Source organism: Lissotriton helveticus, chromosome 4_1, assembly GCF_964261635.1.
Source record: "Lissotriton helveticus chromosome 4_1, aLisHel1.1, whole genome shotgun sequence".
NCBI lineage: Eukaryota > Metazoa > Chordata > Amphibia > Caudata > Salamandridae > Lissotriton > Lissotriton helveticus.
In genome coordinates, this window is record NC_136063.1 from 1803993262 (window position 1) to 1804008038 (window position 14777).

A 14777-nucleotide genomic window follows, 5' to 3' on the forward strand; every position below is an offset into this window, starting at 1 on the left:
GTAAGAGAAAGTGAAACTAACTTTCACACTTCCTAGTTTTCTACCTGCCATACCCATCGTGTCATTGACTTTTCCTATGATACAACATTGACATTTCACTCTAAACACTATCAATAACAAATGATACAATTTTGTTTAAACTATAAATCCGAGATGACGTATTTATACTATTATCGATAACAGTTAACACTTTTTCCAAATTATGTTGGTAAGTTTGTCTTAAACAAGCAGCAGCTTCCATTTGGGACAATTTACACATTTCATTGTAAGTAGCATATATAAATCTTTAAAAATGTGGGGCTTTTGGTCCTAAAAGGTCATGACAACCATTTGTGTTTATCGGCTATCAATAATCCCCCACCAGTACTTGAAAATGAGGAATATAATGTGCAATTCTGCCCCATGCTACTTAATTGATCTTCAGAATAGTTTGTCAGACTCTGCCGTTTAACAAAGCAGGCACCAGAGGAAATGATAGGAGCATGTGTTTCTTAAATGTTTGCCAATCCCAGACAAGTAGTCGGTTGAACAGTTTCATTCAAAAAAACTCATTTGTGTAGGAATTAAGCAGGCTTGAAATAAGGTCTTTGTATCCTGAACCTGACAGGCCTTTGTACCCCAAATCGATTTCAAATCAATGTTGTCTTTCCAGAAATCTTAACCTTTGAGGACTACATGGTTGACAAACTAGACGGTATAGATGAGTTTAGTCTGAGTAAGCATATATTTTCTTGGTGGGGTCAGAACTAATTTAAAATAGGATGACGTGGAGTCTAAAGTGTCATATCCCAAAAAATAAGTGTACTTGTATTTTTGCTTTCTGGAACTCCCTTGAGGAGGAGTTAGACAAAATTCTGATTTGGTATAATTAAATTGGGGATGCTGTCCACTGGTTCCGTGCAGAAACTGATGTACATAGTGATAATAACAGTACATATGGGCAGAATTAGTAGAATTAAACTTCAAAAAAAGTTCAGAAAGCATAGAATTCACAGTGTCAACATCCCAATCATCTGACTGCAACCTCAGTACTATTACATCACCTACAGAAACATTTAACACATATGGTATGTTAGGGATCTCCTTAGGACTCAATACATTGAAGGAACCTTTTCCCAAACCATTCCCTCAGTCACTGGAGTGGCTTAAATGCTAGAAAGGGACAAGTCTTTTTCAATCTTTGTCATGAAGAATGAGAGCCCAACGCCCCATTGATTAGTTCTGCAGCAGAATTTTCGAGGAATTAATGGCCGTTAATTAACAAGAAATACGCTGTCACAAATCTAATCCATATAAACAGGAAAGCTAAGAAATGTATGATCCAGACATAAATCCACAGTGGGACTAGATACGTGTGTTTTAACCATGAAATAAAAACACAAATCCATGATGCACAAAACAGAAGAACTGCCAGAAAAAAAAAGATCTGTCTCCGAGGTAGTACCCGGCGGCACTCAGCTGGAAAATAGGAGGCCGTGGCTCAGCAGTATGGACAGGAAAATCCAACTCGGAAGGATTCAGCAAGGGCTGATCATTATAAACAACATCGATTATAGAAGACAGGATAGTAGAAACAGGTAACGTGTCAGTTAAGTTGTCAGTGGAGGACTTAGCCTCTTCCCCCCAGCCGGGGAGTATAAGCATTGGTGGTGCTTACTGGCTGTAAAGAAAAGTCTTGTGGAAAGTAACGATTGTTCCATGGCATACTATGAAGAATCAGCCACATGGTGTAATTTGACATGTTCAATGAAGACAAAGCGTCCGTCTAGAGAGCCCGAGAGTGGTGGCAAAATCACAGTGCTTGTACCTTGGACTTCAAGGATTGCAACAGGAGGTATGTAGGGCCAAATTAATTCCTTCTTAACCCCTTTACTGCTAGGCCTTTTCCCCTCCTATGCTAAGCCTTTTTTTGGCTATTTGGGGTAGTGTGCGCTTAGGCCCCTGAAACTTTTTGACCACATAAGGTAATCACGCCAATTTTGCGTCCTTTTCTTCCAACATTATGGGTATTCTAAAGGTACCCAGGGTTTGTGGATTCCCTTGGAGGGGTCCCAGAAATTAGCCAAAATACAGCAACATTTTGGGTTTTTTCAGAAAAATTGGAAAAACGGGGTACAAATGAAAGCATTTTTCCCTGCAAATGTTATCAAAAAAGGGTTTGTGGGGCTGAAATCACCATTTTCACAGATTTTAGGGAATGACAGTCTTTTATCAGAAAACCAACATTTTTTACACAGTTTTGGTATTTTTTTGGGACATAGCCTATTTTTGCTATTTTTACTGCTTTCAACCTCCTTCCAGTTAATGGTAAAAATTAGTATGAAAGCAATAATGGATCCTGGGAAGCTATACATATTGGAAAAGTAGACATAATTCTGAATTCATAAAGGGGTCATTTTTGTAGATCCATCAAGTTAAATATTGGAAAAATTGAAAATTAGTTGAAAAAAACAGCATTTTGTGTCAACGTTTTCACCTGTAACTTCTTGTAATTGTGACAGCTCTTTAAAAGCAATATACTGTTACATCCGCTGGACCTTCCTGGTTGTGGGGATATATAGGACTTGTAGGTTCACCAAGAACCAGACGAACTTAGAGTAGAAAGTTGAAAACTGAGAAGCAATTTGCAATTACTTTTTAATATGTACCGGGTATATAGCAATTATTGTGTGAAAATGTATACATGGATAAATCGATATGAAAGACACCTATGTATTTCTGAAATGGGTACAAATTATAGAGTTTAGAAACAGTACATATTTGCACATTTTCAAAATTGGGAATACTCATATTAGCATGAGAATCATTGGTCATTTTTCAAAATGACTTCTTTTTTACACAATGTCTTTCATTTGGAAGGCTGAAATGCATCCAAAATCAATAGGTAATAACAGTTGCTTTGCAAATCTGAATCACCCTAAGTCTCCCGATAAAAATGGTACCTCAGTTGTGTGGGTAGGCATAGTGTCCGCGACCGGAAAGGGCTCAAAACCCAACGTGAACACACCACATTTTCACAATGAAAATGTACCCTTTTTTTGCGAAGTGTGTAGCTCTCGTTTTTGAACCCTAGCTCTGCCGGCACCTAGGGGAACCTAGCAAATCTATACATTTTTAAAAACTAGACAACCAGCGGAATCCAGGATGGGGTGACTTGACTGCCTGCCACCAGGTTCTGTTACCCAGAATCCCTTGCAAACCTAAAGAATTGTCACAAGAGACGCATTTTCCACACATTTCTGTGGTGGAAAGTTTTGTAATCTGCATGGATCCACACATTTCTACCCACCCTGCGTTCCCCAAAGTCTTACAAGAAAAACGGTACCTCACTTGTGTGGGTCAGCCTAGTGCCCGCATCAGGAAACGGCACAAAACGCAACGTGGTCACACCTCAATCTTGCAGTGAAAAAATGACCCTTTTTTGGCACCTAGGGAAACCTAGCAAACCTATACATTTTCTAAAAAATAGACACCCAGGGGAATCCAGGATAGGGTGACTTGACTGCCTACCTCCAGGTTCTGTTAACCAGAATCCCTTGCAAACCTAAAAAATTGTCCAAAAACAAATTTTCCCTTCACTTCTGAGGTGGAAACTACTGGAATCTGTGGGGATCCACAAATTTCCTTCGACCCCATGTTTCCCAAAGTCTTCCAAGAAAAATGGTACCTCACTTGTGTGGGTCGGCCTAGTGCCCGTGACAGGAAATGGCACAAAACGCAATGTGGTCACACCTCAATTTCTCAATTAAAAATTACGCTTTTTTTGCAAAGTGCCTAGCTGTCGTTTTTTAACCTTAGCTCTGCCGGCACCTGGAGAAACCTAGCAAACCTATACATTTTTGAAAAGTAAACTCCCTGCCTTCCCCGTAAAAAAGTTTAAGATCGCACACCCACGTGGGGAGCGCCTGCGCTTCCCCCGTGGGTGGGTCTCATGACGAGCTGAGCCTGTCATGAGCACAGCGGGACTGGATGTCATAACGAGCTCAGCTCGTCATGAGCATACAAGGGGTTAATTGCCACTTTTTCCCAAACACGATCTCCAGTCTTTGGAAGCCAGCCAAAAACTTGTATTCAGTCTTCTGGATGTAGAGTCAGGCAACTGTTTACAAGACTGGGCATCGCAGCACTTTTGTAGATCCTGCAAGGCATTTTATATACATCAAATGTTGGGGCAGCCGCCACAATATCTGGACCATCAAAGTCTGGAACACACATTGTGATGCCAAAATGTACTTCATACGGGTCCGCCAACGCAGAGGTCTTTTAGGGAGGTTATTTAATTCTTGTTGAACCCCGTAGAGATGGTTCAACCAACTACGCCTTGTACCTAATACTCTGCCCATTAAGAACTGCTTTAAGTCTCAGTTCATTCTTTCCACAACAGAATTGCCCTCAAGGCTATATGGAGAAGAAAAATGCACTTGCACACCCATGGACTTCATCAAATCATAGACCTCTTTAGAAATAAAAGCTAGACCTCAGTCAGAGTGGAATGCACAAAAGGTATAAGTCCCAATGAAGACTTGCAAGGCTTTAAAAACAGAGTGTCAGTCGAGTATTGTGGCCAAACCTAGAGGAATCTAGAGCAAGAATTAAGTGCAATCAAAATAATTTTACACAATATCAGAAATTAATGGACCACAATGGTCCATCAAAATACAGGCAAAGGGTATGATGGAGATATAAAGCTGCATTTGCTGTGGACGAGGCACAGTAGAAATTTTTATCTGCTGACATATGTCACAGCTTAAAACATATTTTCTTGTTTGCTGGTATAAACCTTGCTGTATGAGTGAAATAGTGGCAACCACTCCCGCATGAGCGGCTACAAGTAGAGTTTGTCTGTGTTCTGCATTGAGAATCACTTGATCAACAACCCCAGGAATCGTAGCCAAAGGAACATTCTGTTCATTTAAATTATAAGAATATTTAGAAGGAAAGCCCTTTGGTGAAGGGGTACCATTTTTAAAAGTATTCACAGCAGCCATAATTTAATTGTCAATACAAGTCTTAGAGTGGGTTACTGCTGCAATTTTAGCTATGGCTACTGCAGATTTGATGGCTTCATAAGCCAGATAATTCCCTACAGCATGTTGGTGACTCAATGTATGTATAACATATGAGTGTGTGACAACCTATCCTTAAGATCTGCCAGGTAAACACAAAGCAGTGTGTGGTTGATTGTGCTACCCTTAGATCGAAACATTAATTTTGTCTCCCAAAATGTAAATTTTCATTAAAATATTGTACACACTAATATGAATCACACGCTGTAAGTGTGGGGAATTTAGAGTCCATATTTTCAAGTGCAAGAAGCAGAGCCATTAGTTCAGCCAACTGCATATTGCAGTCACCTAGAAACTGTGTGCAAGTTGTTAGGGGGTGAAAAATACCATCCAACATAGTACCGATATCGATGGTGCATGAGGCAGAAAATTACTGCTTAGAACCTATAGGAGGTTGTGCGTAACCATTGGTATAAATAATATATTTATATTGATCTAGAGGCAGAACTGAAGGAAGTAAAGTATGAACATGCTCATATTGCAAAAACTCTTGCGTTTGCATGGAAGAGTCAAAGAAGAAGTCTACATCTGAGGCTGTTAAGGATGCAGCCCACTGTATACATTGTGCATTGAGGGATTTCACGTTGGGAATCCTAGCTTTTGTGACAGCCTCTAAGGCTGGCACAGGAGAAACAACAATAATACGTTTATCTTCAGCAAGTGGGCATTCTTTAAGGATGGCCATCTGTACAGCAGTCAGTATTTTGTTCAGTAGAAGCAACTCTTTTCTGCAGATGAATACAAATGTGATTTATATGCGATAGGTACTGTTTCACCTTCATTGAAGGTGACATATTTAAATTCAATTTCAACCGGCAAAACACAGATGACCAAATTCGTGGTACTGAGAGGAGTATATAAGTGGCGTGTTTCAAGTTACTCAGATTGCCAAGATCAAAGTGTCAGTGTGTTCCGATGTCCAAGAGGAAGCAGGAAAAATATTGGTGGATCAAAGCATAAAAAAGTTTAATACACTCTGTATCATCAGGTATTTCAGTTCTGCCTAAATTAAAAAATCCTAACAGGGATTGTAACTTTTTAGGAGCACTTGGAAGCTGCAACTGCACACACCTCTCTAGAAAGTGAGCAGCATACTCTTTGCCTCAGCTCTAAGTTCATATTCCAAGAAAAGTTTTTTTTTTTTTTTTTTAGTTAAACTTATAATGCAGGTCTATGAGATCAACTCTTGCTAGATGGGTATTACATTTTGCATCTGTCAGGTAGATATCATCTATATAGGACAGAGCTTCAGTGTCAATTTCATGAAGATTAGACACAATGCGTGCTACAAAAACTCCTGGGCTGTTCTTATAGCCCATAGGAAGTCAGTCATAGTGCATTTGAAATCCTAATGCACTAAAGGTTGACCTATAATTGCTCTCAGGAGCCAAATTGAGACTGGTGCAATTACTCCCTGGTACTCTAGTTGAGAAAGAATTTTTCAACTGCCTTTGCATTCAGTTTAATTGTATACTGTGGTTCAACTTGAGGTGTGGACTGTATAGGAATAACACTGTAAGAGGAATCACCATCCCAACTGGTATGATTATGATATAGAGCAGTGGCCAAAGCAAGGGCCCATTCAGATGCATAAACATGCTAGAGCTAGTCAGGGACGAGGTGCGAGAAAGAAGGGACTATCACATCCTCACCTTGGGTAAATGCAGGAACAAATGGTGGTGGGCAATCAACCTCCGCCAAGAGAATGTCATGAGAAGTGGTTAAGTTTAACCAGGATATTACTTTAATGGTGCATTTTATGTCACCTTCAATTTAAATACCTAAAAGATTTGGGCCATCATTAGAATAGCGGGCGGAGGGATCACCCGCCATAAGTGCGACGCTCCCGTGGGGGTGTTTAGGATGCGCCTGCCACACTGGCGGGCGCATCTTGCATTTTTAACATTGCGGCGGGTGGTGCATTCAGCATCACCTGCCGCACTGCCAAAAATGCATGTTGTGCATATGCATGCACAACGTGGCAGGCACCGCCCGGTGCCTGCCATGTTGTGCATGACCATGCAGGTGGGTACCATAGGTACCCCACTTAGAGCCCCCCCACCCTCCCAACATCCTGGGGGCCTGCAACGGGCCCCCAACTTCAAAATCCGCATGCCTTTCCGTGGCGTCAACGCCGCCATGGAAAGGCTGCTTCCTGCCTGCATTCTGACATGGATGGCGGTGTCTAGTAGACACTGCCACCATATTAAAACCTTTTCCACCCGGTCGACTTGTTGACCGGGTGGGAAAGTGGCAGACGATCTTCCCGTTGGCCGCGGTACCCCTGCCATACTTATATGGCAGTGGAAATGGGTGGCGGGCGAGGAAGAATGTAGGGCAGATCGCCACCACCATGTGGGCAGAAATTGGTGACGATTTTGGGTATTATGATGACTTTTGCCATGCTGTTGAGGAGAGTCACCGCCCAACCCCTGTTAAGGAAGAGAGTACTCATGGTCTGTGGCACATTTTCGAGTTAATGCTGCAACTTTCATTTTCTGAAAAAGAAGTTTATATGGAGGAAGTCTATCCTACTCCTTTATCATCACCTCAGACAAGTGCTGTGTGTCCTGTTTCGGTTTCACATACTCTTCCTGTCTGTGGTCAGATCACCCTCCTCTATTGTACTGTGGGTCAGATGATTCCTGAAATTAACAAGGAGAACGTCAATCAGAAGACTGATACCTGTCTGGAGAAAATCATTTTGTCTTCCAGAGGACTTCTGTGGTGGAGAACCTCCACGTTGTCTAGTTTTTTTTTATTGTTTAGATTTTTACAATTTATTTTAGGAAACTCAGGGGCCGGTCCGGCATCCTTGTCAGAGCTAGGATTGCCAAGTGGTGGTATGGAAGGTCTGGTACGCAAATTATTACATCCTAAAGACGTGTATACATTAGTAGTTATGGCAGGCAGCTCGTGATCGGTATCAGCTACTGCTACTGTGGCAAGCTGCTGGCGTATAGCCAAAGATACTGCTTCACCCTTCACATTGGAAAGAATAATTTTGGAAATTTCTCACAAGTTTCATCCCCAAATTGAGGGTAGGACGAGCCTCATGTTCATTCTGTATTTGCTTGAGAATGTTCGGTAGAGTGAAAATCGAGGATGTGCCATGACAAAGAGTGTAGACAGTGGTAAAATTAGTGCCCCAGATATCGCAGTCAGCTAGTGCTGGAATCAGATCATATGGTCAGAACAGAGCTGAAATTAATTATGTGCTTGTCTTGTGGTCCTGAAGGGAAAACACAGCTTCAAGTTCATAAATTTTTTGGGCTGTCCAAAATGGTATTTCTTCAAGATTCGTCGGTCATTTATGCATAACTGAATGAACAATTACAGAACTAATCACAGGTCCTACGGGATGCATGACCTGTCCTTGTAAGCCAGCTAGTAAAGCATGTGAAATAAATTGCATAAGAAGTCTACATAGAAAGTCAAGAATATTGTATAAAGCGTATGTTTGCACTAAATTCCAAGGGCATGGGGAGGGCACCATTAAACCAAGCCTGGTGCTCTCAAACGGTAAGGGGAATTTCAAGGAGTGCATATGGATGATATGCATTAGGTGCCGGGAATTGTATATTCATGAAAAGTATTGTCATTACCATTCACAGCCTGAAATGAATGAATCAATAACTTCAAAGTGAAATGCTGCATTTGCTTCTACAGCAAAAATTACAGGAGCACCCGCATTAGGGGCTCCATGTTGTATCAAGTGCAGAGTAACTGCTGGACAGCAGATGACAGGAATAGTAATGGGCTGTGCCATAACTCACCAATAAAAGATTCAAAGCATAGCAATTTCAGGGTATCAAGCCTATAATAATCAAGCTTAAAAATCAACAGAACTAGTTTTTCCCTAAAAACAGATGGAGGATAAATTCCCAACACCACAGATGTCTCCGGTAAGAGGTGGAAGGGTATTGTGGACAAGCACAAGCACTAGTCAGTGTTCCCGCAACTAAGTACTTGACCAAACATTTGGGGTGCCATGTTTCAGTGATTTGGTTTAGGAACAGAATTATGCTTCGGACTATAGAACATCGACATGTAGAGACTGAGTCACCATACAACCTCTGTACCTTTGAGCCTGAGACCGACTGCCTCACTTGCCATCCTAACCTTACCAGAGAAGCAAGTGAATTATCCTACATATCCTCTTCATGCACAGCATACCCCTGCTTTTTTTCAGAAGCATGCTCTGGGACGATATAAAAACTGTGGTAGGTGCACATTCTTAATATTCTGTCAAAAATATTAGCATTTTTTAAATATTGTTGCTGTAATATTATGATGGTTTTATATCATGGGATATTCTATCTCAGGTGACAATAGTATACTGTTGTTTATCATATTTGTAAGTACTTGTATGTATTTTTAAGTGTAAATAATTGAAGAGGGTAGTATGATTAGCATTGGAATTAAATGGGAAGTGTTATAAACATATTCTACTACCTTTTTAATATTCTTTTTAATAACACTGGGCATCATTCAGTTGATTATTTGCTTCCGCCAGATATTCCGAAAGGGGCCAAAGAACTATGTTTCCCCCCTTATCTGAGTTTCTTATCACAATGTTATTTTGCTTTTTCAACTTGTCCATTAAAGCCCCATATCTCCTCTCCTGATTCGTTAATTTCCTCTGGTCATTTGTGTCTTTATATTAAATTTTTTTGATTTCTGTCACCACCATATCATTGAATACATCGATTGTATCTTTGGCCATTACCGGAACAAATTTAGACTTTCTTTTAAACGGAGTGTCTGGTTTCCTATTTCCAATGCCGTTTATATCCTGTGTATTGAGTGGAGGGAACCTTGGTTGACTTCCTCCAACTGCTTGCGAGAGATAACTATCTTGTGAACTTGCAGAGATGTTTACTATTGATTGCAAGTCCGTCAGCAGTTTGAAATCCCCTGCAGCCAAGTTAGATTTACTTGTCGCTGTTGCAATATTTGAATTCAATTTGGTCGGCGCTTTTTGTTATTTGTGGAATTTACGTAATTTTAGTTTTCTTATGTATTGAAATACATCTGCCCGGGTTTTAGTGTACTGAAAGTTAGAATCAGGGCAATATGACAAGCCTAGCGAGAGGAGCTGCTTTTCTGCTGTTGAGAGATCAATCTGTACAAGATTTATGATGGTATTCGCATTGATCTCACTGCTCAGGGTTTCCTTGATTGCTTCTATTTCTTGTTTTTCCAAGCCCCCCGGCCCCGGCTTCCTCGCTTGGCTGCGTTGTTTATTGGCGGCCCTCCTCTATATATATAAATATATACATTACCGGTCGCCAGTAGGTAGTTATAGTTAGGACATAGTTACCATAGGAAAATCCCAATATTCTATTCCCAATAACTTTGGCGCCAATTGACGTATCTTTGCAAAAGTTTTAAAACTTATGGCCAGCCCCAGTCCTCTCCTATCTTGAAATTGTGGGCTGATTCGGCAAACGGGGGCTGAGAAAAAAGGGGGGTCCATAAACGTGGTTTCCCCATGCAATTTCCCATAGGAAACTTTAGCCGCGGCTACAGCCCGAACTGCTGAACGGAATTACACTAAATTTAGCAAAAAGGTAGCCCTTGGATCAGAAAGAACTCTGTTTGTTAAATGGTATGAATCCGTTCGTTAGTTCCTGAGAAATCTGAAAAAGGAAAAATATCGATATTTGGGTGGAGCCTAACCACACATGTCATCATGAGATCTGATTGGCTGTCAGCACTTCATCACGGAATTGCTGGCAGCCATTGTTGGACCAATATACATGATAGTACCCCATTGAAATACATTGTAGTAAATCGAAGATTTTGAGAGTTACCAAAAGGAGAACTATAAAGGGTGATATCAGACTTTATTTACATTACATTTACATTAAAATTCATTTCTTGATGGTACCATACTAATTTCAGGAATTGTGGTGTGTTCTAAGGCGATTTTGCCCTGTGAAAAACCTGCTGGGATAGCATGAATCATGTTTGAGAGAAAACTATTTTCACATGCTAGTCCATAGAGTTTTGGAAGGTGCTTCAGAAGCTAAAATGAGAGCATATTTTCTGTAAATTCACATTATCTTTCTCAGTCATGTGAGAATGAAGTCTGACATTCTCAGTAAAACATGTACATCCAACAAGGGCAGAGACTGTCATTTGATTCCACTGCAGCTTCCCAGAGTTTTCTAAAGAACAACTACAGCGCTAACAGCCTTACTTATGACAAAAGTATGGTACACCTGAAGCCATCTTGATTGAAATAAACTGGTAACACTTAAAACATTTAATTTAAAAAGGAACAAAATGATGACGTTCATTTTCTCATAGAAATTATGGTTGGTGCTGTAGAAAGAAAAATGAGGACATGTTTCAAGTGTGATCTCAAATATCTGCCTGTTATATTTCAACAGGAGCAGCCTGTCAGTTGATGCCTTTGTGTTCTACTGCAGCTTCCCAGATTGTTCTAAAGAACAACTAGAGCGCTAACAGTCTTACTTATGACAAAATGTTGGCACACCTGAAGCCATCTTGATTGGAATAAACTAGTAACTCTTAAAACATTTAATTTAAAAAGGAACATAATGGGGGTTATTTTTGTCATAGAAATTATGGTTAGTGCTGTAGAAAGAAAAATTAGGACATGTTTTAAGTGAGATCTCAAATATCTTCCTGTTATATTTCAACAAGAGCAGCCTGTCAGTTGATGCCTTTGTTTTCTACTGATGCTCCCCAGAGTGTTCTAAAGAACAACTAGAGAGCTAACAGTCTTACTTATGACAAAATGATGGCATACCTGAAGCCATCTTGATTGGAATAAACCGGTAACACTTAAAACATTTAATTTGAAAAGGAACAACATGAGGGGGTTCATTTTGCCATAGAAATTATGGTTAGTGCTGCAGAAAGAAAATGTAGGGCATGTTTTAATTGAGAACTCAAATCCTCTTTTATTTCATTACAAAATTCTGACATGCAGACTGAAACAATCACTTTCAATACAACCAGTAGACTTCCAGTAAACTCCCTGGTGAGCAGTAGCTTTACAACATTGATCTAATGAACAACTAGAGTGCTAACATTCTGAATTTATGGCAAATGTGTAACACATCTGAAAGCCTTCTTGATGGAATCCAAGTAAAAAACTGAAAGCATTTCTTACTGAGGAGATTGTAGTAAATGAGAAAATTAGGAAATTTCATAACAAATAAGTGTCCCAAGATGAACACCAGAGAAAAAAGAGCCCAAATGTAGCACAACTATCACCCAGATGTAGCCCACATGTAGCCCAATGACAGAAGTGTGCAAAACACCGTTTAGTTTTAGTTTTTCTGCAGTTTTATATAGAGCAGACTGGTCAAGTATTGGAGCGTTACATCTTATTTGGACCCCTTATTGTGTATTTTGCATGAAGTACATGAGATGGAACCGGGCTTTGTAACACCTGTTTTAACCTTCTGGTTTTAATGACTACTCTCTGTATTGTATTAGGAAAGAGGATTAATTGTTTTATGTACACTTTTATGATCTATGTTTCTAAATCAGATCGAAATAATTTTAATGAATTCTATGGCAGGACGGAGGCGAGGATTATGCATATCTTTCCTCACTTTATTTGCATAGCAGTTCAAAGAAAACGTAACACAACAATCATTGAACAAAAGACTACACAACACATGAACCATTAGGGGGTAGTCTCCAAGGCAAGTATAGTCCAATCATATCACAGTCCATCGTATATAATATTGTGACTTCTCTTCCACTTCCTCTTTCATCACTGCTCATCAGTTAAGTGCATTCCTTACATTCTTGGCTTAATCTGACGTTGTTGCTGTTTGCATAGCGGTTTCTTGTGCACGTTATTAGCATTATTGCCTTGGTATTGTTTCATATTCCCTGCGCAGCAGGCTCTTGCCCGAGTGCGTTCTCCCCCTCACAGTTTCTCTCGCTGTGCGCTCTGCATGCGGTGAGATCCTGTCAGGCGCGTCTGGTCCGAGCCAGGCAGCTCCGATGAGCGCTCCCACTGGTCTTTGCGCGCATTTGGAAATCCGGTCACTCCTTTAGAGTTCGCTTGATTCCCGACCAACCCTCGCCTAATTTTGACAACGCTATGCGGTGATTTCCCCACACAGCCACATTAGTGACCAGTGCCACCTGGTGGTGGTAATTGGTATTGCGCCTCAGTCTATTCTTATAACATCTTCGGGGAAAGCCCAGCTGTTGGGGCACCAGCGAGGGGGCTGCCTTAAGGATTTTAAGGGCATTTGTTCTGTGCTCCCACCCTCTGCTATTATGTCTTCTCCAGAAGACCATTTTTACTCCTCCTACCAGGAAGTGGAGGAGTAATGGCCCCCCAACTTCTCTCTCCAGCAGTGGACCAAGCACTCTCTCTGACTATTTCTAGGGCGCTGGCTCCTCTTAAGGATCAGGTTGATAAGCTGGCGAAAAGCAACCCTGGGGTGTTCAGTGACCCAGATATGGTGGTGGCGGGTCCCATTAGCTCCCAGATGGGGAAGGAAAGGGCCATTAAGCATAATGCGGGGCACTTGGAAGGATTTGATAAACTTATGGAGACCTTCCTCAAGAGACTCAACACACTAAAACATGCACCCTGCCGGGAGGAGGAGGAGCCCGGAGACAGTTGCGACGCTGTCACCATTATTGTAGACCCCAACGCCAGTTTCCCTTAGAGGGAGAGGGTGTATTGGAGGACGATTTCTCCTCTTCTCAGTCCCCGGTTGGAGACAGGGGCCACTCAAACATGTTCGAGCCTACCCAAATTTACCATCCTTAGTCGGCGGAGTGGACTTCTGATGCCAAAGTGGCACAGTATGTGGTGGGGAAAATCCATCAACTCCTTCAAAGGGAGGTCACAAATAGGATGCTGGGAGAATGCCCCTGGCCCTCACTGAAGTGGAAGGTGGCACACATGCCTGAAATTAATGAGAAACGATGTACCTTTTTCTCCAAGTACATGAGGGATCCCAAGAAAGGAATGGATAGGTCTTGGACATGGTAGGGCACTTGACCCAAATTATTTAATTGGTGGAGCCTTCAAAATAGTCAGGATCCCCTTTGTCCACATATTGTGGCTGGTTGGGCGCACTACCCTAAACCCTAAAACACTACTCCCTCCACTACCCAAATGCCACTGCACTTCCCTAAACCCTAAAACACTCCCCCAGCACGAACCCCTTCACTACCTACACACAACTGCACTACCCTAAACCCTAAAAAACTACCCCAGTACAACCCCCTTCACTACCCAAACACAACTGCACTACCCTAAACCCAAAAACTCTAACCCCAGCACGACCCCCTACACTACCCAGACACCACTGCATGACCCTAAACCCTAAAGCACGACCCCCTACACTACACAAACACCACTGCCTTACCCTAAACCCTAAATCACTACCCCCAGCATAACCCCCTATGCTACACAAACACCACTGCACTAATGTAAACCCAAAACACTACCCCAGCATTACCCCTACACTACCCAATCACCACTGCACTACCCTAAACCCTAAAACACTATGCCCAGCATGACCCCCTACACTACACAAACACCACTGCACTACCCTAAACCCGAAAACAATACCCCCAGCATGACCTCCTACACTACACAAACACCACTGCACTACCCTAAACCCTAAAACACTACCCCCAGCACGGCCCCTACACTACCCAAACACTACTGCACTACCCTAAACCTTAAAACAC